This window comes from Neovison vison, chromosome 9 (genome assembly GCF_020171115.1).
Source record: "Neovison vison isolate M4711 chromosome 9, ASM_NN_V1, whole genome shotgun sequence".
Taxonomy (NCBI): Eukaryota; Metazoa; Chordata; class Mammalia; order Carnivora; family Mustelidae; genus Neogale; species Neogale vison.
This window is the reverse complement of record NC_058099.1, coordinates 99,087,085-99,109,618: the sequence shown is the minus strand read 5'-3', so window position 1 is coordinate 99,109,618 and position 22,534 is coordinate 99,087,085. Positions and strand designations below refer to the sequence as shown.

The 22,534-nt window shown below is 39.2% G+C and overlaps 1 pseudogene; it reads left to right on the top strand.

Annotated features, from left to right (window-relative positions):
- The first annotated feature begins 21,697 nt into the window (after positions 1-21,697).
- LOC122916988 lies at positions 21,698-22,161 on the top strand (annotated as a pseudogene).
- Positions 22,162-22,534: the final 373 nt, after the last annotated feature.

Genomic DNA, 22,534 nt, shown 5'->3' with positions numbered 1-22,534 from the left:
ATTCTATCTCTAGAGCTCACCTTTTTTTTTTTTTGAATACATGTATCCATGTTTCTGTTTTAGGTGACTGAGATCTAGCTAAGAAAGTTGTCTTATCTGAGATCCAAGAATGATGACTCACACTATGAGTGTTGACAGAATCCATAATGCCATTTCTTAGCCCAGAAGCTCCAGTTGTTGCCTATTCCTAGAAATGACCACAGCAATTCTAATAACGAATTTCAAAAATATGTTAGATGTTGTGCTAAGACATACACATGGTATCACAGGAAGACATCACAACAGTCTTCTGAGTGAAGTACTATTATTCCCATTGCACAGTTGAAAAATCTAAGCAACTTATGGCACACAGAGGGTATTTTAAGTGTTAGCTAACTTGCCTAGTATAATACAGCAGTATCTGGCAGAATCCATGTCTGCTGGATGGCAGAGCCTAAAGAAGTAATAAAGACCTGCAACTTAATCCCAAAGACTTTCAAGAAATAGGCTGTACTTGCTCTGCTGTCATCCAGAAAATGCATCACAAGAGGCTGCTAAGAATATACCTATTTGAATAACATCTATCTTTAAACACATGATTGGTAAGTAAGTCATGACTAAATAGAAAATGTCTAAGCCCCTAGTCACCTAGGTATGCATTTTGATTTCTGGATCCTTTTTCTGTGCTGCATTCACCTTCTGAAGTAGTACTGTGTTAACAAGCTCACAGTTGGAAGGGGCTTTGGAAATGGTCCAGGTCCAGTTCTCACGTTATAGCCTTGCAAAAGCTAAGGCCCAGGGATGGAAACAGACTTGCCTAGAGACCTAGGATGTTAGTAAAGAGCTAGGAATAGAACCAAAGCTCCATTATACAGTAGTTAAAATAATCAGTTACAATACTGTTACCATGTTGGGGTATCTGCAATATGCCCTGTATATACAGTATCTTATTTAACCCTTAAAGCAGTCTTTTAATAGAGGTGTTATCATCTCCATCTTGAATGAGAGAAAGGGGTTTCTAAGTCCAGGATCACACAGGTAACACATGGCAAAACAAGTTCTTTTATAAACTCAAATTCTATGCTTTTCCGAAGTTTTGCCTCAACTTTTATTCATGCTCTTCAAGTACAGGAAAATATTGTTATTAATGAGAAGTTAAGCAAATATATGATGTATACCATGACCAATATCAGAACAACCTCTATAATAGCTAAGCTTTATTTTTGTCTTAAGGAACTTTTAAAGCAAATAGTGTATGCACTGCATGTTACCACTTCAAGTTGTAACAGTATAGGGTCATCTGGAAACACAAGGCCTTATTCTCTTTTGCAGGAGAGTTTAGTTCTCTGTTGACTCCCTTATAGACATTCTACTTGGATCTTCATCTGTATCATCTTTTTCCTTTTTCAACTTCTCTCAGTGGTTTCTTATACTGTTTTCTTGGGTCATACAGAGATAGCAGGGGATGCAGATGTATTTTGTATTGAGCCTTTTCCACAAATTCCTCACCTATAGTGGCACTGGTCAGCAGAAGGGCAGTTGAGTGAAATAGCCGGTTGTCTTGTGAAGCTTTTCCAGAAACTTCATCAGGGCCACTTTTTCTTTATCAATTTCCCTGAACCGGATAGCTAAAGCCTTCTGGAGTTTTTGAATGTGGAGCCTAGTCCTCTGCTCTTCTCCAAGGTTGTTCACAAGGGTCTTCCGCAGGTATATGGGATCTCCTACTGTCAAGGTGCGTGTCTTCATTGTGTAGGCCATTCCACCCATGGTCAAACTTTGGCACGGGAAGGTCAAGACAGGAGTAAGGCTTCCTGTAAATGTCTCAGCAAAATGATTCTCCTGTAGTTTGGAATATTAGAACCATGACACCATGGGAACAGAGCCCTGCAGAATCTTGGGGCTGAGTGGCATCCGAGATCCATCCATTTAGCCTGAACTCTTATATTTCCCCATCAGAAGATTCTAAGCTTCCATATACTTTTAGTTTAGAAACAGATGAGTGTTTCAATACATCTGTCACATTTCAACACATTTAGCACATTACCAGAGTGGTAAATGGGTACCTGCCACTGTTTTGTGGTAACACATTTGTTCAATGGTTAAGTACCTTTGGACACTCATACACAGGACACAAATGTTTATAGACAGAGAAAAATAGAAAGTAGAGTCCATAATTCAGATTAGTTTTAGAAGCCTTTCATAATTCCTTCTGTGAATACAGAAGGGCCTTCTGCTAAATATTTGAGATTATGTCATCTGTCTAGGTATTGGATTGGACTTAAAGGCAAGAACTTGCTCATGAAGTATCTACTTTTCACACAAAAGAGGAGAGGAAATAGGCAAATATACATGTATCTATCACATGTGCAAAAAATCTCCACAGGAAATAAAAACTAAGGAGATGATACAGATGGGAATGGACAAGGAGTGATGATGGGGAAATGGGAACATAGTTGAAGGAACAAAGAGGAACACTTGGGTATACCCAAGGCTATACCTTTTAATTGTCCTTACATTTATAAATATGTTTGGTTTTCATGTCTTCAAAAATCATTAAAATAAAAAAGATTGGGGGTTGTGTACCCCACACCACCTGAATATTCTAGGATTAAGAAAGAAGTGAATATATTGTGGATAATGACAGCCAGGTTCTCTCTGTTGGAGAAAGAAACTACAGAAAAAGTAAAGGAGGAAGGCTATAATGTACTCTGTGGTGCTGGACTGGAGTTGGAGATATCAGTGGGACATGGTTCTATGAATTAGGTAGGATCTGTGGGTCTATGAATCAGTAATTAATTCATAGTTCTATGAATCAGTACAAATTCTTGTGAAGAGTGGACCATTAGAAATTTTGGTCTCCAAAGAGGACTCCGAACTCTCCCCAAAATGGTTTGAGGCCCACCTGTTCCTGAACTCAAAATTTCCTCTGGGAAGGGAAGACAACAGATTTCATGGTTCTGTTTTCAGATTTTAGCTATGACTTTCCATAAGCTTTGATAACATTACTTTATTCCTTTTAACGTCATTAGGAGCAGACACATGTATGTTTGTTCCAGTCCTCTTTAATCAGGAGCAGAAAACCTGAACAACGTGGAATGTTTCTAATTAACAGGAAAACACATTTTTTTCTAACAAGAGAATTTTACTGATTTTTAACTTTGAACTGTGGCCTTCGGAAACAATCAAAAGATTTAGCAAAACTTGTTTGTATTATCAACTAACTACTAATGAGTACAAATACTTGATAGCCTAATCAGACCACACTCTAAGGGAGTCTGGTGGGTCTGTATGTTTGGGAGGAAGGAGCAAAGGGATCTTTAAAAACATGACATAATTGGGGCGCCTGGGTGGCTCAGTGGGTTAAGCCTCTGCCTTCGGCTCAGGTCATGATCTCAGTGTCCTAGGATCGAGCCCCACATCGGGCTCTCTGCTCAGTGGGGAGCCAGGTTCCCCGTCTCTTTCTGCTTGCTGTCTGCCTGTGAGCTCTCTCTCTGTCAAATAAATAAATAAAATCTTAAAAAATAATAAAAACATGACATATTAGAAGACATGATCAGTTTGGCAAGAAGTGTGGAAGTGAACTTTTGGTAGAGAAGATTTGTACAAGACAAGATATTGCCTTCAAATAACTCAAGGACTATCACTGGGTAAAGACTGTGTGTACCCTGACAGAAGGACTAGTGTTAGCTGGTAGAGATGGCATATTACAGCTCAGGGTAATGAGCATATCTCCCAATGTCTGGAGGCACCCACTAACAACATATTTTCACTAAAGATACTCAGGAACAATCATAATAGGGGTGTCATGCACAGTAACCACTTATGTTGTATTTTGCAATATATCTCTAAGATCTCTGCTATAGCTGAAATAAGGATGATAATGATCAGCACTCCCATCATTTACAACACAGTGGCAGGAAAGGATTACTGTTGCTGTCTTACAGGTAAGGAAACTGAAGCTCAGTGAAGTTGAACTCTGTCCCAAACCGACATCTAACCTTATGTGACTCCTTGCAGCCACTATTCTACCTGCAAAGCCAGGAGCACACACAACCATGTGAACTCATGAAGCATTTCTGGATATATACACGAAGTAGCACATGGACAAACCCGACCCTCATGCACAAATGCAGATTTACTCAAGGATACATTCAAGAACTAAGACACATACAAACACACAGGTGCACAAACACCACTCTAGAGCAGGGCTGTCCTGTAGAAGTTTTTGTAATAATGAAGTTTTTGTAATGTTCTAGATCTGTGCTATCCAATACAGCAGTCACTACAATATATGGATTGAACACTCTGAAATGCAGCTGGTGTGACCAAGGAGCTGAATTTTAAGTTTTGTTTAATTTTACTTAATTTTTTAAATTTTATTTTTATTTCTTTTCAGCGTAACAGAATTCATTGTTTTTTTTCACCACACCCAGTGCTCCATGCAATGCGTACCTCCATAATACCCACCACCTGGTTCCCCCAACCTCCCACCCCCTGCCCCTTCAAAACACTCAGGTTGTTTTTCAGAGTCCATAGTCTCTCATGGTTCATCTTCCCCTCCAATTTCCCTCAACTCCCTTCTCCTCTCCATCTCCCTATGTCCTCCATGCTATTTGTTATGCTCCACAAATAAGTGAAACCATATGATAATTGACTCTCTCTGCTTGACTTATTTCACTCAGCATGATCTCTTCCAGTCCCGTCCATGTTGCTACAAAAGTTGGGTATTCGTCCTTTCTGATGGAGGCATCATACTCCACAGTGTATATGGATCACATCTTCCTTATCCATTCATCCAAGGGCATCTTGGTTCTTTCCACAGTTTGGCGACTGTGGCCACTGCTGCTATAAACATTGGGGTACAGATGGCCCTTCTTTTCACTACATCTCTATCTTTGGGGTAAATACCCAGGAGTGCAATTGCAGGGTCATTGGGAAGCTTTATTTTTAATTTCTTGAGGAATCTCCACACTGTTCTCCAAAGTGGTTTCACCAACTTGCATTCCCACCAACTTAATTTTACTTAAATTTAAATTAAGGGATGCCTGGGTGGCTCAGCTGATTAAACATCTCTCTTCAGCTCAGGTCATAATCCCAGTGTCCCGAGATTGAATCCCACATCAGACTTCCTGCTTAGTGGGGAGTCTGCTTCTCCTTCTCCCTCTGCCTCTCCCCCCAACTTGTGCTCTCTCTCTCCCTCAAAAAAAAAAAAAAGTAAAAAAAATTATTTTTCAAAAGATTTTATTTTATTTGCTAGAGAGAGAGAGAGCACGCAAGAGTACAAGTGGCAGGAGCAGCAGGTAGAGGGAGAAGCAGGCTCCCCACCAAGCATGGAGCCTGATGTAGGACTTGATCCTAGGACCCTGGGATCATGACCCAAGCTGAAGGCAGCTGTTCAACCGGTTGAGCCACCCAGGCATCCCTAGAAAAAAAAATTTTTAACTCAAATAGCTACACGTGGCTATGGTTATCATACTGGACAACAAAGGTCCAAACTTACAGGTGGTGACATATGTGCATGTCCTTAGAACCATGTCATGCTAAAGACAGGCACAGAAAGAAGCCCTTGTGACTTCAGGCACAGTTACAACCAGCCAGATATACTGTACTCTTCCACCCCTCAATCTCTTGGGTGTGCACACAGGGGCATATGTGTGCACTCAATACAAACATGGGCAGAAATAGCAGCATCACCCCTTCACTGCAAGTCAGTGCGGGTGGAGGAGGCATGCCCACCCTCAGACGTGCATTCCTGCAGGGCTGTCTTGGACTAGAAGAGAGATGTGAAAGTACTTGCAGGGCAAATGTCTGGCTTAGAAGTGGTTCTTTGCAAACTAAGGGGAGATGTCCTTTCCAACAACTGTGCACTGATAGGCTGTCACTTGTGCTAAGCTGGCAATTTTCTGTAGTACTCACAGGGTCCTCAAACCCAGTATCTCCCTTGCAGTGCATGCCCATTAAGCAGGACCTAAAATCCACAGGCTTTTCTGCTGCCAACAGTGAAAGAGTGCTGTATCCCAACACGCCACAGTGCCTCTCTGACCTGCGCACAGTCCTGCATGTCTGCTGATCACTAAACCTTTCTGTGTTTGCCTGTGCTCCCCTTGCCCTCCTACTCATCCCACATGCCAGTCCTCAGCCTGACGACCAAGCCCTATGTCATGCAAACCTACTATGATGGAGGTCAAAATCCAGATTTGGATAAGAGGGAGGTGATCATACAAAGCTCCAGGAGTCATCATGAGGGCTGATAAAAATGGACATCAGAAGCATGTGTATGATCCTAGCCTGTCCTTGACCAGGGCTAAATGGACATCATAGGATTTTTGCTGGCACAGGCCAGGGTGATCAGACACCCCCTGGGAGGTGGTGGAAGATGAGAAGGAACCTGAACAGATACCATGGGTGGGGAATCTGGCTGAAATGACTTAGCAGGACTCTGGACAATGCAGAGAACTCAGAAGAATGCCAGTTGGAAAATTCAGAGAACCCTGAGTAGAATCGTCCCAGAACAGAATCTTTGTCAAGGGAAAGGGGCACTTCATTCTCATCCCCCAAGATACCCAAGGAGGTGTCTCAACACACTTAATATCACAAATCTCCCAGTCAATGTGTTTGGGCACTCCTAAATGCCAGTGCCCACTAGCATACTGCGTTCCTTCCTCAAACCTACCACTGAAAACTCAGGATGCTGCTCTCCCGTGCAGGATGCTGACCCCAGCCCATCTGAGGCTAACTGGGATGCCCAGGACAGGGCAGTCAACACTCACAGCAAGGGCCACTCAGGACCACCTGGAGTTAATACGTGAACACCCAAAGAAAGAAGAAAGAGGAGCAGTAAGGGACAGAGAAGAAGTAAAAATGGCAAGAAGAAAAGAGAAAAATTCTGCACACCTACAGTTATATAGACCATTCTAAAAGATTTTGTTTAGAAAAAGAACAGGAATGTTGGAGAAACCAGCTATAGGCTATGCTCAGCTGGGTCACTCTGGGGTTTGGACTTGAAGAGATGAATGATATGGCAGGACGTCACTGCACTGTTAATCTTTGGAGTGACTGAGATAATTAAGGCACCCAAGGCATAGCTCTGTCAGAAGTCCTCAGATCTTTCATATTTGAGAGATTCTCTAGTTTATCAATTATAAAACAGGATTTTCACCTTAAGATGGCATTCAGTTTGTGTTGAGAGTATTCACAGAACGTTAACAATTCTCCATTCTCTAAAATTACCCAGTTAACAGATAAGTGGAAAAACTAAAACTGATTAGTTTCTTTGTCCAAAATTGTTTTCAATTTGTATAATTTTCCAGGAATGTCTGTAATTATTATATAGAACACAGAACAAGAAAATTAATTTTTTATTGTCTTAGAATTTATATTATCAGGTATCTGGGACCCAAACAAAAATATAGGCCCAAAACACAAAATGGTAAAATTTTAAGTGATAATTAATGAACTGCAGTTAGAAATACACATTCCTCTTCACAAAGTCTAATAAATTTAATGAACCTTTCTTGAGTCTCATGAATGTACTGGCCTATCACTTTTATAATTGGGTCTGTTGTATTATTTTCCAACATTTCCCTTTTGCCACTTTAATGTTTACAAACAATGATCACATCACTTCCCAGATAGGAACCTCACACCTTCCCTGGAAGTGATTGACAGACATGTTCATGTTCTCCTCATGCCACCTGCCAGCAGCTGAGTGGTAGAGAGAGCTGGAGTGTGCCAGCTCCATATTATTCTCCACAGTGACTACACCAATTTACAATCCTACTGAGAGTGCATGAGTGTTCTCTTTTCTCCACATCCTCACCAACACTCATTATTTCTTAGACAAAACAAGAGTTTAAATAGAAAAAAGTTACAAGAAACAACAAAGGACCTTATATGTTAATAAAAAGTTCACTACAGCAAGCCAAAACAATTATAAACATTTATGCACCCAATGACAGATCATCAGAGTATATAAAGCAGAAACTGACAGAGTTGAAGAACTACTTCTTCAATAATAGTTGGAGACTTAGGAGTGCCTGGGTGGCTCGGTTGGTTAAGCATCTGACTCTTGATCTCACTCAGCTCAGCTCTTGATCTCAGGATCATGAGCCCAATCTTCACACTTTATTAAAAAATAAATAAATATAAATATTTTGGGGGCAAGACAGCAGCAGAGTAGGGGACCCCGTTTCATCTGGTCCCTTGAATTTAGCTGGATATCTATCAAAGCATTCTGAACATACATAAATTCAACCTGAGATGTAAGACAATTTATCTGGATCTCTACAAGAAGAAAAACGACTACTTTTTGCAAGGTAGATGAGGAATCTTGAATCTTCGGGGGAAATATCAGAAGATAAATGGAGTGGGGAGAGAGCCTCCATAAGCCAGCCACCAGAAAGTGATATAACACCAGAAGGAAAATCGGGACACTTAGAAATCTGCTCCAGTGAGAGGCATCCCTTTCAGAAAAGGGGACAGGGGATGAGTAGGGCAGAGTTCTAGGTGGATAACTGTGGTCCCAGGATCCCAAGAGACTCAGAAATGACAGAGAAGCCTGAACCGATAGAGTGCCCAAGCAGTGGAGTGGGGAGACTGCTTATGGTCAGTGAGCCCAGAAGGGACTCCCAGCTCTGGTCACTATAAACCCCAAGCCAGACCAGTTGGGAGACTGCTTTCTGCCTGCGCACCCTGAAAAGGACTAGAAGGTGGGAGCTGATTAACATCCAGGGGAGATACCAAATGGCTGTGGCAATAACTGGGCAACAGCTCTCAGGGTGACAGCAACCCTGGGAAGGACACTAGAGTAGCGCCCTGCACCCTGGGAAGAGTGGAACTGGGTGCGTGCATGAGCAGTCACAAAGACACAAAACACAAAGATGCTCAAGGGTCCCCAAAACTCCCCTGGGAGAGTGGCCGTGGGCATAAACCTCAAGATTCAGGGGTTTGGCACACACAGAGGCTGCATCCATGACTGGACAACAACTCTCAGGGCAGTGTCTCTGCCAAAAGGACACTGGGATGGTACCCAGCCATGAGCTGGGAGCCCTGGAAGAGGGCACATACATTAGCCCATGGCTGTTCACAATTGCAAAGGCAAAAACCACAGAGATGCTGGCGGGTGAAGGAAGTTATCCCCAGAACTCCCCTGGGAGAGTTGCAAATAGCGTGAGTCTGTGGAGTTTGGTACACACAGAAGTAGAGATGGTTTGACCTGGAGGGTTTATTGAAGAATGAGGACCACGACTTTGTGGCTCTGGGCCAGAGATTACTGTACAGCCCTATTTGCTCTGATCCTCTAAAGAGATGTGGAAAGCCTCCATGGAACTAAAGCCAAATAGACAACCAACTTACATTAAGCCCATCCCCCTGACAAGGGGCAAGGCAACTCCACCCAGGCAAAGACACCTGAGAAGCCAAGCAGCAGTTCCCTCCCCAAAAGACAGACTAGAGGAACAGGTGAACGACAAGCTCCAGCACCAGGGGAAAATAATATATTGAGCTCCAGGTGTTCCATCATGATTCATTTATATTTCAAGCTAAAACTTCACATTTTTTAAAGATTTTATTTATTTATTTGAGAGAGAGACAGTGAGAGAGAGCACGAGCGAGGAGAAGGTCAGAGGGAGAAGCGGACTCCCCGTGGAGCTGGGAGCCTGATGCAGGACTCGATGCCGGGACTCTGGGATCATGACCTGAGCCGAAGGCAGTTGTCCAACCAACTGAGCCACCCAGGCGTCCCTAAAACTTCACATTTTTTTAAAACCCTGTTCCCATTTAAAATAGATTTCCCAACTTATGTTAAGTTGCTTTTTTAACTTTTCCCCCCCATCTATGTTTTATAGATTTATGCCCCATACTAGTCCATTTTTCACTCTGTTCAACATTATCTTGATATACATATAGGAGTTTTGATTTCTTTGCAATTTTGAGATATAGCATCTTCTAACACAGAGACCAAAAAGCAATCAGGAACAGATAGATTACCCTGCTTTGTCTACCCTGAGAGATTATAGTCTCCCCCTTCTTTTTATTGTTTTGGATCATTGTGGCTTTGTTTGCCTATCTGTAGTAGCTCCCGACCACTACGGATTTTTTTCTAGGGTACATTTTGTTTGGGTCGTGGTCGATATTTTAAACTCTGTCCGTTCACTCAACCATCCTTTGGCAGAATAGGAGGAGGAACTCACAACAAAAAAAGAACCAGAGACGATATCCTCTGCTACAGAACTAATGGATATGGATATACACAAGATGTCAGAGATAGAATTCAAGACAGCAATTATAAAGCTAATAGCCAGGACTGACAATACAGAATCACTAAGGGCAGAAATGAGATCTAATCAGGATGAACTTAAAAATGCTATGAATGAGATGCAGTCTAAACTGGATGCTCTAAAAGCCAGGGTAAATGAGGCAGAAAAGAGAATAAGTGATTTAGAAGGTTGGCTGATGCAAAGGAAGGAAATTGAAGGAAAGAGAGAACAATTCATAGCACATGAAGAGAGAGAAGAGAATTTAAATGATTCACTGAAAAGAACCAGTATCAGAATCAGTGGGATAAAAGACAGGTGGAGAGAGAGAGAAAGAGAGGGCTAGAAGGTATATTTGAGCAAATCATGGCTGAGAACTTCCCTAATCTGGGGACGGAAGCACACATTCACATCCAAGAGGCAGAAAGGACCCCTCCCCAAATCAATAAAAACAGATCAACAACCCGACATACAAAGGTGAAGCTTGTGAATCTTAAAGGCAAGGAAGCTATCCTGAGAGTAGCTAGGGGTAAGATATTTCTTGTGTATGGAGGGAGGAACATCAGAATAACATCAGACCTATCAAGAGAAACCTGGGAGGCCAGAAAGGAGTGGCAAGATATACTAGGTAAAAGAAAATGCAGCCAAGAATACTTTATCCAGCAAGGCTGTCATTCATAATGGAAGGAGAGATAAACAGGTTCCAGGACAGACAGAAGCTTAAAGAATATATGACCACCAAGCCAGCACTGCAAAAAATATTAAGGAGGATCCTGTAAGTCGAGACCCCAAGGGTAACACAGACCAGAAAGTAATAGAGACAATCTACAGAAACAGGGACTTAACAAATAACACAATGGCACTAAATTCTTATCTTTCAATAGTTATTCTAAGTGTAAATGGGCTGAATGCTCCAATAAAAAGACACAGAATATCAGACTGGATAAAAAAGCAGGACCCATCCATATCCTGTCTACAAGAGAATCATTTTGAAGCTAAGACACCTCCAGATTGAAGGTGGGGACTACTTACCATACCAACAGATCTGAAAAGGAAGCTGAGGAAGTTATCCTCATATCAAACAAATTAGATTTTAAACCAAGGACCACAGTAAGAGATGCAGAATGACATTATATCATACTTAAAGGTCTATTCAACAAAAAGATCTAACAATTATAAACATCTATGTCCTCAACATGGGAGCAGCCAATTATAGAAACCAATTAACTAAAGTAAAGAAACATATTGATAATAATGCATTAATAGTAGGAGACTTCAACACTAAGCAGAAGATCAACAAAGGACTCTGAATGACACATTGGACCAGATGGACTTCACAGACATATAGAACATTCTATTCCTAAAACAACAGAATACTCATTCTTCTCAAGTGTACAAGGAACTTTCTCCAGAATAGGTCATGTAGTGGGTCACAAATCAGGTCTCAACTGATACTTAAAGACCAAGATTATCCCCTGCATATTTTCAGACCACAATGCTTTGAAACTGGAACTCAATCACAAGAAGAAATTTAGAAGGAACTCAAACACCTGGAGGATAAAGAGTATCCTGCTAAAGAATGAATGGGTCAGGGGCACCTGGGTGGCTCAGTCTGTTAAGTGTCTGCCTTTGCTCGGGTCAGGATCCCAGAATCCTGGGATTGAGCCCCGCATTGGGCTCCCTGCTTGGTGGGGGGGGGCTGCTTCTCCCTCTCCCACTCTCCCTGCTGTGTTCCCTCTCTCGCTGTGTCTCTCTCTGTCAAAAAAATAAAATCTTAAAAAATAAAAAAATAAAATGTTTTTTAAAAAAAGAGTGAATGGGTCAGCCAGGAAATTAAAGAAGACCTTAAACAATTCACTGAAACTAATGAGAATGAAAACAAATCAGTTCAAAACTTACGGGAAACAGCAAAGGCAGTTCTAAGAGGAAAGCACATAGCCATCCAAGCCTCTCTCAATAAATTAGAAAAATCCCAAATCCAAAAGCTAACCTTACACCTAAAGGAGGAGAAAGAAGAGCAAATAAAGCCTAAACCCAGTAGGGGAAGAGAATTAATAAGATTAGAGCAGAAATCAATGAAAAAGAAACCACAAGAACAGTAGAACAGACCAATGAAACTAGGAGCTGGATCTTTGAAAGAATTAATAAGATCAACAAATACTTAGCTAACAGAAAAAAGACCCAAATAAGTAAAATCATGAATGAAAGAGGAAACATCAACCAACACCAAAGAAATACAAACAATGATGAGAACATCTGAGCAACTATATGCCAACAAATTAGGCCATTTGGAAGAAATGGACACACTCCTGGAAACTTATAAATTACCAAAAACTGAAACAGGAAGAAAAAGAAAACCTGAGCAGACCCAAAACCAGGAAGGAAACTGAAGCAGTAATCAAAAACCTCCCCAAAATACAAGACTCCAGGGATAAAGGGCTTCCCAGGGCAATTCTATCAAATATTTAAGGAAGAAATAACACCTATTCTACTGAAGCTGTTTCAAAAAATAAAAATGGAAGCAAACTTCCAAATGCATTCTATGAGGCCAGCATTATGGCCTCACACAATATGGTTTCACTCATAGTTGGAATATAAAGAATAGTACAAAGTACAATGTCGGGGGTGGTGGTGGTGGTGGAATGGAATGGGAAGAAATCAGAGAGGGAGACAAACCACGAGAGATTCTTGACTCTGAGAAGCAAACTGAAGGTTGTGGAAAGGGAAGTCTTGGGGGGGGAAGGGGCAACTTGATGATGGGAATTAAAGGGGGCATGTGATGCTCCACAAATAAGCATGGAGGACAAGGGGCATTAGAGAGGAGAAGGGAATTTGGGTAAATTGGAAGGGGAGGTGAACCATGAGAGACTATGGATTCTGAAAAACAATCTGAGGGGTTTGAAGTGGCGGGGGGTGGGAGGTTGGGGTACCAGGTGGTGGGTATTATAGAGGGCATGGCTTGCATGGAGCACTGGGTGTGGTGAAAAAATAATGAATAATGTTTTCCTGAAAATAAATAAATTGGAAAAAAAAGAGGGCATGTGATATGGTGAGCACTAGGTGTCATACTGAACTAATGAATCATTGAACATTATATCAAAAAATCAATGATACACTATAACTTACCTAACTGAATTTTTAAAAAATTTCAAAGGAATAAATAAATAAATAATAGTTGGAGATTTTAACACCCCTCTCATAGTAATGTATAAAAGCATTAAATAGAACATAAGGATACAGACAACATAATAAACCAACTGTATCTGTCATATACAGAGCACTCCACCCAATAACAAATTCATACACATTTTTCCTCAAGTGCACATTTTTCCTCTGGGATAGGCCCTACGTTAGGAAAGAAGCGAAGTCTGTAGATTTAAATAAATAGACGTCATACAAAGTATCTACTCTAACCATGGTGGGATGAAGATAGAAATCAGTAACATAAAAAAAAAATGGAAAATTCACAACATTGTGGAAATTAAACAACAGTTTTAAACAACTAGTGGATAAAAGAAGAAATCATAAGAGACATTAGATAATACTTAATTGAGAATTAAACGATGATATAACAATTTGTGTCACACAATGAAAACAGTGCTAAGGGGTAAATCTGTAACTATAAACACATTAAAAAACAAGAAAGATCTCGAATCAACAACCTGAATTTACAACTTAATGAACCAGAAAAAACAACTAAACCAAACCCAAACTAGCAGAAGGAAGGAAATAATAAAGGAACCAGATAAGTGAAATAGAGAACAGAAAAATAGAGATAGTCAATGAAAAATTAGTTCTTTGAAAAGATCAACAAAATTGACAGTTTTAGCTAGATGGACTAAGGAAAAGGGAAGACTCAAATTGATATCAGAAATGAATGTGGGGACAATACTACTGATCTTAAAGAAATAAAAAGGATTATAAGAGAATAACAAACAACTGTACACCAAAACACTGCTTAACCTACATGAAAGAGACAAATTCCTAGAAACACAAAACCTATCAACATCAAAGCCATGAAGAAAACAATATGAATAGAACTATAATTAGTAAGGAAATTGAATAAGTTATTAAAAATTGCCCAACAAAGAAAACAAAGTAAGGAAACATATTGATAATATGTTTCTTACGGACCTGATGGCTTCAATGGTGAATTTTACCAGACATTTTTTTTAAAGGTTTTACTTATTTATTTGACAGAGAGAAAGATCACAAGTGGGCAGAGAGGCAGGAAGAGAGAGAGAGAGAAGGAGAAGCACTCCCTGCCAAGCAGAGAGCCTTGATCCCAGGACCCTGAGATCATGACCTGAGCTGAAGGCAGAGGCTTAACCCACTGAGTCACCCAGGCGCCCTTACCAGACATTTTAAAATGCAGTATTAACCCTTCTCATACTTTTCCATATTAATTGAAGAGATCAGTTCCTAATTCATTCTATGAGGTCAACACAACTCGGATACCAAAGCCATGCGAAGACAGCAGAAGAAAACTAGAGACTAATATCCTTCATAAACACTTACGTAAAAATCCTCAACATAAAAGCAAACAGAATTTAGCAGCATATTAAAAGGATTGTATAGCATGACCAAATGGGATTCCTAGAATGTAAGGAAGGCTCAACAAAGAAAAATCAAATCACTATACCACATTAACAGAATGAAGGAAAAAAAACCCCACATGATAATCTGAATTGATGCAGAAAATGCATTTGACCAAATTCAACATTCTTTCAAGATAAAAACACTTTACAAGACACGAATAGAAGAAAATTAATACTACATAATAAAAGCCATGTAGGAGCACAGCAAACAGTCCTCAAAGGTGAAAGACTGAAAACTTTCCCTCTAAGATCAGAAACAAGGCTGCGGTGCCTGGGGTGGCTCAGTCAGTTAAGCGTTCAACTCTTGATTTTGGCTCAGGTTATGATCTCAGGATCCTGAGATCAAGCCTCAAACTGGGCTCCATACTGAGCATGTTAGCCCCCCTCCATGGCTCATGCTCGCACATGTGCTCTTGTTTCCTCAAAGAAAAAAGAAAAAAAAAGAAAAGAAACAAGGCAAGGATCCTCATTTTCACAATTTCTGTTCAACAGAGAATAGGAGGTCCTAGCCAGAGCATAAGCAAGAAAAACAAAATTATCTTTGTTTGCAGATGATATATGTAGAAAACTTTAAAGATTCCACAAAAGAAATGTTAGAATGAATTCAGCTATGCAATAGGATATAAAGTCAGCACACAAAAATCAGTTTCATTTCTATACACAAAAATGAACAATTTGAAAAGGAAACATAAAAACCGATTCCATTTACAATAGCATCAAAAAGAATAAAGTACTTAGGAATTAATCAAGGAGGTGAAAGACACAATGAAAACTCCAAGACACTGCTGAAAGAAATTAGGAAGACAAAAAATGAATGGAAACGTATCCCATCCTCATGGATTATAAGACAATATTGCTAAAATGTCAATATTACCCAAAGATTCAATGCAATACCTACCAAAGTTTCGATGGAATTTTTGCCGAAATAGAAATAGAAAAACCTACTCTAAAATTTATATGGAATCTCAAGGGACCCTGAATAGGCAAATAATACTGAAAAAGAACAAAATTTACACTTACTGACTTCAAACCTACTACAAAGCTACAGTAATCCATAGAATGTGGTACTGGCATAAAGAAACCACATATGGACCAATGGAATAGAACAGAGAGATCACAAGTAAACCGCTGCATACAGTCAAATGATTTTTGACAAGAGTGCCCACACTTTTCAATGGAGAAAAGTCAGCCTTTTCAACAGACGGGTTATGCATGTGCAAAATAATGAAGCTGGACCCTTACCTAACACCACATAACTAAAATTAACTTAAAATGGATCAAGAACTTAAATTTAAATGTGAGACCTAAAACATAAAGTTCTTAGAAAAAACAGAGGACCAAAGGCTCATGCCACAGGATTTGGCAACAATTTTTTCCTTCTTTCTTTTTTTTTTTTTAATTATGTTCAGTTAGCCACCTTATAGTACATCAATAGTTTTTGATGTAGTGGTTCAAAAATTCATTACTTGCATATAACACCCAGGGCTCATCACAACATGTACCCTCCTTAATATGACACCAAAGGCACAGGCAATATAAAATAGAAAATTAGACATTATGAAAATTTTCAAAAAATTTTTAAAAATTTAAATTCAACTTAATTAACATGCTGTATTATTAGTTTCAGAGATAATTTAGTGACTTATCAGTTGCATAAAACACCCAGCACTCATTCCATCAAGTGACTTTCTTAATGCTTATCACTCAGTTACCCCATTCCCCCACCTCCCCTCCAGCAACTCTCTCGGTTTATTTCCTATAGTAAAGAGTCTCTTATGGTTTGCCTCCCTGTTTTCTTATTTTATTTTTCCCTCCCTTACCCTATATTCATCTGTTTTTTTTTTCTTAAACTCCACATATGAGGGGCGCCTGGGTGGCTCAGTGGGTTAAGCCACTGCCTTCAGCTTGGGTAATGATCTCAGGGTCCTGAGATCGAGCCCCGTGTCGGGCTCTTCGCTCAGTGGGGAGCCTGCTTCTCTCTCTCTCTGCCTACCTCTCTGCCTGCTTGTGATCTCTGTCTGTCAAATAAATAAATACAATCTTAAAAAAAACTCCACATATGAGTGAAATCAAATTTTGACATCAAGAGACACTATACACAAAGTAAAAAGGCAGCATACAGAATGGGAGAAAACATATGTAAATCATGTATCTGATAATGGATCCCTATCCAGAATAGAGAGTTCCTAAAACTCAACAACAAAAAACTGATTCAACAATGGGCAGTTGTTGTATAAAAAAAAGATATACAAATGGTCAATAAGCACATAAAAAGATGCTCAACATCACTTACCATTAGGGATAGGCTAAGCAAAACCCAATGAGATATTACCTCACACCTATCAAGATGGTTACTATAAGGAAAAAAAAGTGTTGGCAAGGACTTAGTGCACTGTGGGAATGTAAAATGGTAAAAAGCTATGGCTACTGTGGAAAACAGTATGAATGCTCCTCAATCAATTAAAAATAAAATTACTATGGGACCCAGCACTTACATTTCTGAGAACATACCCCTCAAAAATAGGGTCCTGAAGAAACAGTTGTACACTCGTGTTCATAGCAGCATTGGTCACATTATTTAAAACAACCCAAGGGTCCACCAACCAATGAACAGATAGGCAAAATGTGCTATATACAGAGAAAATAAAACATTATTTAGCCTTAAAAAGGATGTAATGTAGTACAATATGGATAAACTTTAAGGACATGCTATATGAAATAAGCCAATCATAAAAAATAGAAAAATACTGTGAAATTTCACTTAAATGATATATACCCAAAGTAGTCAAAAATCCCAAAGATAGAAAAAATAAATGGTTGCCGACTGTAGGGGAAAGAAGAGAATGAGAAGTTAACAGGAATAGATTTCTGGATTTAAACTATGGAAAGATCTTCAGCAAATGGTGTTGGGAAAATTGAATGGCTACATGCAAAAGATGACTCTGGACTATTTTCTTACACCGTACACAAAAATAAACTCAAAATAGACTGAAAGAGCTAAATATGAGCTCTGGGGCCCCTGAGTGGCTCAGTGGGTTAAACCTCTGCCTTCAGCTCAGGTCATGATCTCAGGGTCCTTGGATCGAGTCCCGCATTGGGCTCTCTGCTCAGCAGGGAGGCTGCTACCTCCTTCTCTCTCTCTCTCTCTGCTTGCCTCTCTGCCTACTTGTGATCTCTGTCAAATAAATAAATAAAATCTTAAATAAATAAATAAATAAATAGATCTGAAACCACGAAGTCATAGAGAAGAGCACAGGCTGTAATTACTCTGATACTGGCCATAACATTTTTTCTATATATATATCTCTGAGTCAAGGGAAATAAATGCAAAAATAAAATACTGGGACTACATCAAAGTAAAAATCTTATATGCAGTAAAGGAAAGAATCAACAAAAGTAAATGACAACCTACTGAATGGAAGAAGATATCTGTAAATGACATATCTGATAGGGGCTTAATATCCAAAATACATAAAGGACTTATACAGGTCAACACCAAAGAAACAAAAAATACAATTTAAAAATGGGAAGAAGACATGAATAGACATTTCTCCAAAGACATACAGATGGCCAAAAGACACATGAAAAGACACTCAACGTCACTCATCATTAAATGCAGATCAAAAACACATGACACATCACCTCATACCTGTCAGAATGGCTAAAATCAAAACAAGACAAAACAAGTGTTGGCAGTGATATGGAAAAAAAGGAACCCTCGTGTACTTTTGAAGAAATACAAACCGGTGAAGCCACTGGAGATTCCTCAAAAAATTAAAATATAATTACCCTAGGTGGCTGCCATGTCTATTCTCACCCCAGCAGAAGTCTGGGGTTTTATTCTCTGAAGAAGTTTCTGTACTATAGGATACCAGGCACATACCCTAACTCCAAAATTAACCCTAACCCTAACACCTGGAGAGGTCTCTGAACGGCAAAATATAAGACACATATCCTAACCCTAACCTGAATTTGACACTAATCCTAATCCATAAAAGCTAAACCTAACCCTACCCATAACCCATAAACAATAATCTCTAATCCCTAACACTAAACCCTAACTTAAACACTAAGCCTAACATTCTGGAGAGGTCTCTGAACTTCAGGATACCAGGCACATACCCTAAATCCTAACTTCTAACCAATAACCCCTAATGGCTAACCCTGAAGCAAGCACTAATCATAACCTCAGCAGAAGTCTAGGATTTTATTCTCTAGAACATTCTATTCTCTAGAACATTCTATTCTCTAGAAGGCCACATTCTCTGTGGAAGGGCCACAACTACATGGAGGTTAAAAAGTATCCTACTAAATGAATGGGTCAATTAGGAAAGTAAAGAATAATTTAAAAACATACTATGGAAAATAGTTTGGTGGTTCCTCAAAAAATTAAAAATAGATTTTCCACACTATCCCTTAATTCTACTTCCCATTGTATACCCCAAATAACTCAAATTAGAGACTTGAAGAATCACTTGTTCACTCATGTTCACAGCAGAAATTACTTGCTACAGCCAAAAAGCAGAAGAACCCAAATGCCCATTGATAGATGAATTGATAAATAAAATATGGTATGCACATAGAATGAATTAATATTCTTTAAAAATAGTGTCATATTTAATTCTAATATTCAAAAATAAAAATACTACATGTATTAACCTTGAGGCATTAGATGAAGTAAAGTAAGCCTGTTGCAAAAGGACATATACTATTATTATTCCACTTAATATAAAGTACATAGAGTAATTAAAGTCATAGAAACAAAAAATAGGATAAATTCAGGGATCCCAGCATCCTGGGATTGAGTCCCACATTGGGCTCCTTGCTCAATGAGGAGCCTGCTTCTCCCTCTGCCTCTGCCTGCCACTCTGTCTGCCTGTACTCACTCTCTCTGACAAATAAATAAATAAATAATCTTAAATTTAAAAAAAATAGGATAAATTCATAGAGACAAAAACCAGGCAAAATTGAGGAGGGGGAAAATGTGGAATTACTGTTTAATAATTACAGATTTTCAGTTTTGCAAGAAAAAGTTCTGTGGATGATGGTGGTAATAGTAGCATAACAATGTGAATGTACTTAATGCCACTGACTTGGCTTTTTTCTTTAAGATTTTATTTATTTATTTGAGGGAGAATGAGTGAGAGAGAGCATGAGAGAGGAGAAGGTCAGAGGGAGAAGCAGACTCCCTAAGGAGCTGGGAGCCCAAAGCCGGACCCGATCCTGGAAGTCCGCCATCATGACCTGAGCCGAAGGCAGTTGCTCAACCAACTGAGCCACCCAGGTGCCCTGACTTGTGCTTTTAAAAACAGTTAAAATGGTAAGTTTTATGTGTATTTTTACCAGAATTTTTAAAGACATATACACATAAAGAAAAACTAAAGAAGTTCATCACTAGTAGGTCTGCTCAACACGAAATGTTATAAAAGATAAACAGAATTGGCAATTCTTTAACTAGATGGACCAAGCAAAAGAGACAGGGCTCAAATTAATAAATTCAGATATGAATGTGGAGACATTATCTTTCCATAAAGAAAAAGAATCATAGGAGAATCCTATGAACAGTTTTATGCCAATAAGCTGTATAATCTAGATGAAATCAACATCTTCCTAGAAACAGAATACTAAGACTGACTCAAAGAAATAAAAATCTGAACAGACCTACATCAAGTAAAGGGATTCAATCTGTAGTAAAAAACAAAACAAAACAAAAACAACCCCCCCCAAAACCCAATGAAGCAAAACTCAGAACTAAACGGCTTTACTAATAATTCTACCAAACATTTAAAGAATTATCACCAATCCTCAAACTCTTCCAAAAAATACAAGAGGGAACATTCCATAATATCAATATTACACTGGCATCAAAGCCACATAAAGATACCACAAGAAACAAATATTATTTCCCTATCCCTCATAAACAGATACAAATATAAAGACAGTCTCTTTAATAAATGGTGCTGGGAAAACTGGACAGCTATATGTAGAAGAATGAAACTCGACCATTCTCTTACACTGTACACAAAGATAAACTCAAAATGGATAAAAGACCTCAACGTGAGACAGGAATCCATCAGACGCCTAGAGGAGAACATAGGCAGTAATCTCTTCGATATCAGCCACAGCAACTTCTTTCAAGATATGTCTCCAAAGGCAAAGGAAACAAAAGTGTACCCCAATGTTTATAGCAGCAATGGCCACGGGCACCAAACTATGGAAAGAACCAAGATGCCCTTCAACGGACGAATGGATAAGGAAGATGTGGTCCATATACACGATGGAGTATTATGCCTCCAACAGAAAGGAGGAATACCCAACTTCTGTAGCAACATGGACGGGACTGGAAGAGATTATGCTGAATGAAATAAGTCAAGCAGAGAGAGTCAATTATCATATGGTTTCACTTATTTGTGGAGCATAACAAATAGCATGGAGGTCAAGGGGTGTTAGAGAGGAGAAGGGAGTTGGGGTAAATTGGAAGGGGAGGTGAAACATGAGAGACTACGGACTCTGAAAAACAATCTGAGGGGTTTGAAGTGGCGGGGGGAGTGGGAGGCTGGGGTACCAGGTGGTGGGTATAATAGAGGGCACGGCTTGCATGGAGCTATGGGTGTGGTGAAAAAATAATGAATACTGTTTTTCTGAAAATAAATAAATCAATTTAATAAAAAAAGATACTTGTTAACCAAATCTAGCAGCATCTTAAGTGGATTATCCATCATGATGTATTGTGATTTATCACAGCAATGGAAAGATGTTTCAAGATATGAAAATTAATCAGTATAACATATGACATTAATAGAATGAAGGAAATAACAAACATGGCTTTTCCCTTTTGTGGCCATTGCTGAAATGTCAGTAGCCAAAATGAAATTCAATCCTTTTGTGACTTCTGATCAGAGAAGAACTGTAATAGGCATTTCAATGCACCCTCCCATATCTGCAGGAAGACTATGCCTTCCCCTCTTTCCATAGAGCTGAGATAGAAGTACAACATTTTTTATTATGTTAAGTTAGTCACCATACAGGAAGTACATTTGATCCATGCCCATCTGAAAGGATGATGAAGTACAGGTTGTATGAAAACACTACAGAGGCCAGCAAATTGGCAAAGTAGTCCAAGTTTATAAGAAGAAATACATCATATACATTGAACAGTACAGTGAGAGAAGGCCAATAGCACAACCATCCATGTGGGCATTCACCCTCACAAGGTGGTTACCACTAGACTAAAACTAGACAAAGACCACAAAAAGAAAGTCATATATCACCATGTAGAAAAGGAAAGGGGCAAATAGAAGGAAGAAACAATTGAGAGGATGCGGGAATAAACTAATCATATACATGACTTTAAATAAAAACTGTTAAAATGAAGAAGACATAATTATCTCAGTTAATGCAAAAAATTCAATGAAATCTATCATTCTTTTATATATGGAAAATGTATATCTACACACACACACACACACACACACACATATATATATATATATGAAGAAGATAATCTAACTAGGAACAGAAGGTACTGTCCTAAATGAGCAGAAGAGTACAAAAACCCCACAGCTAACATCATACTCAATGGTGAAAGGATGAATGCTTGCTTTTGCCTCTTCTATTCAGCCTTGTACTAGGAGTTCTAGCCAAAGTAATTAGGCATGAAAAAGACATAAAATACATCCAAATTGGAAATGAAGAAGTACAGTT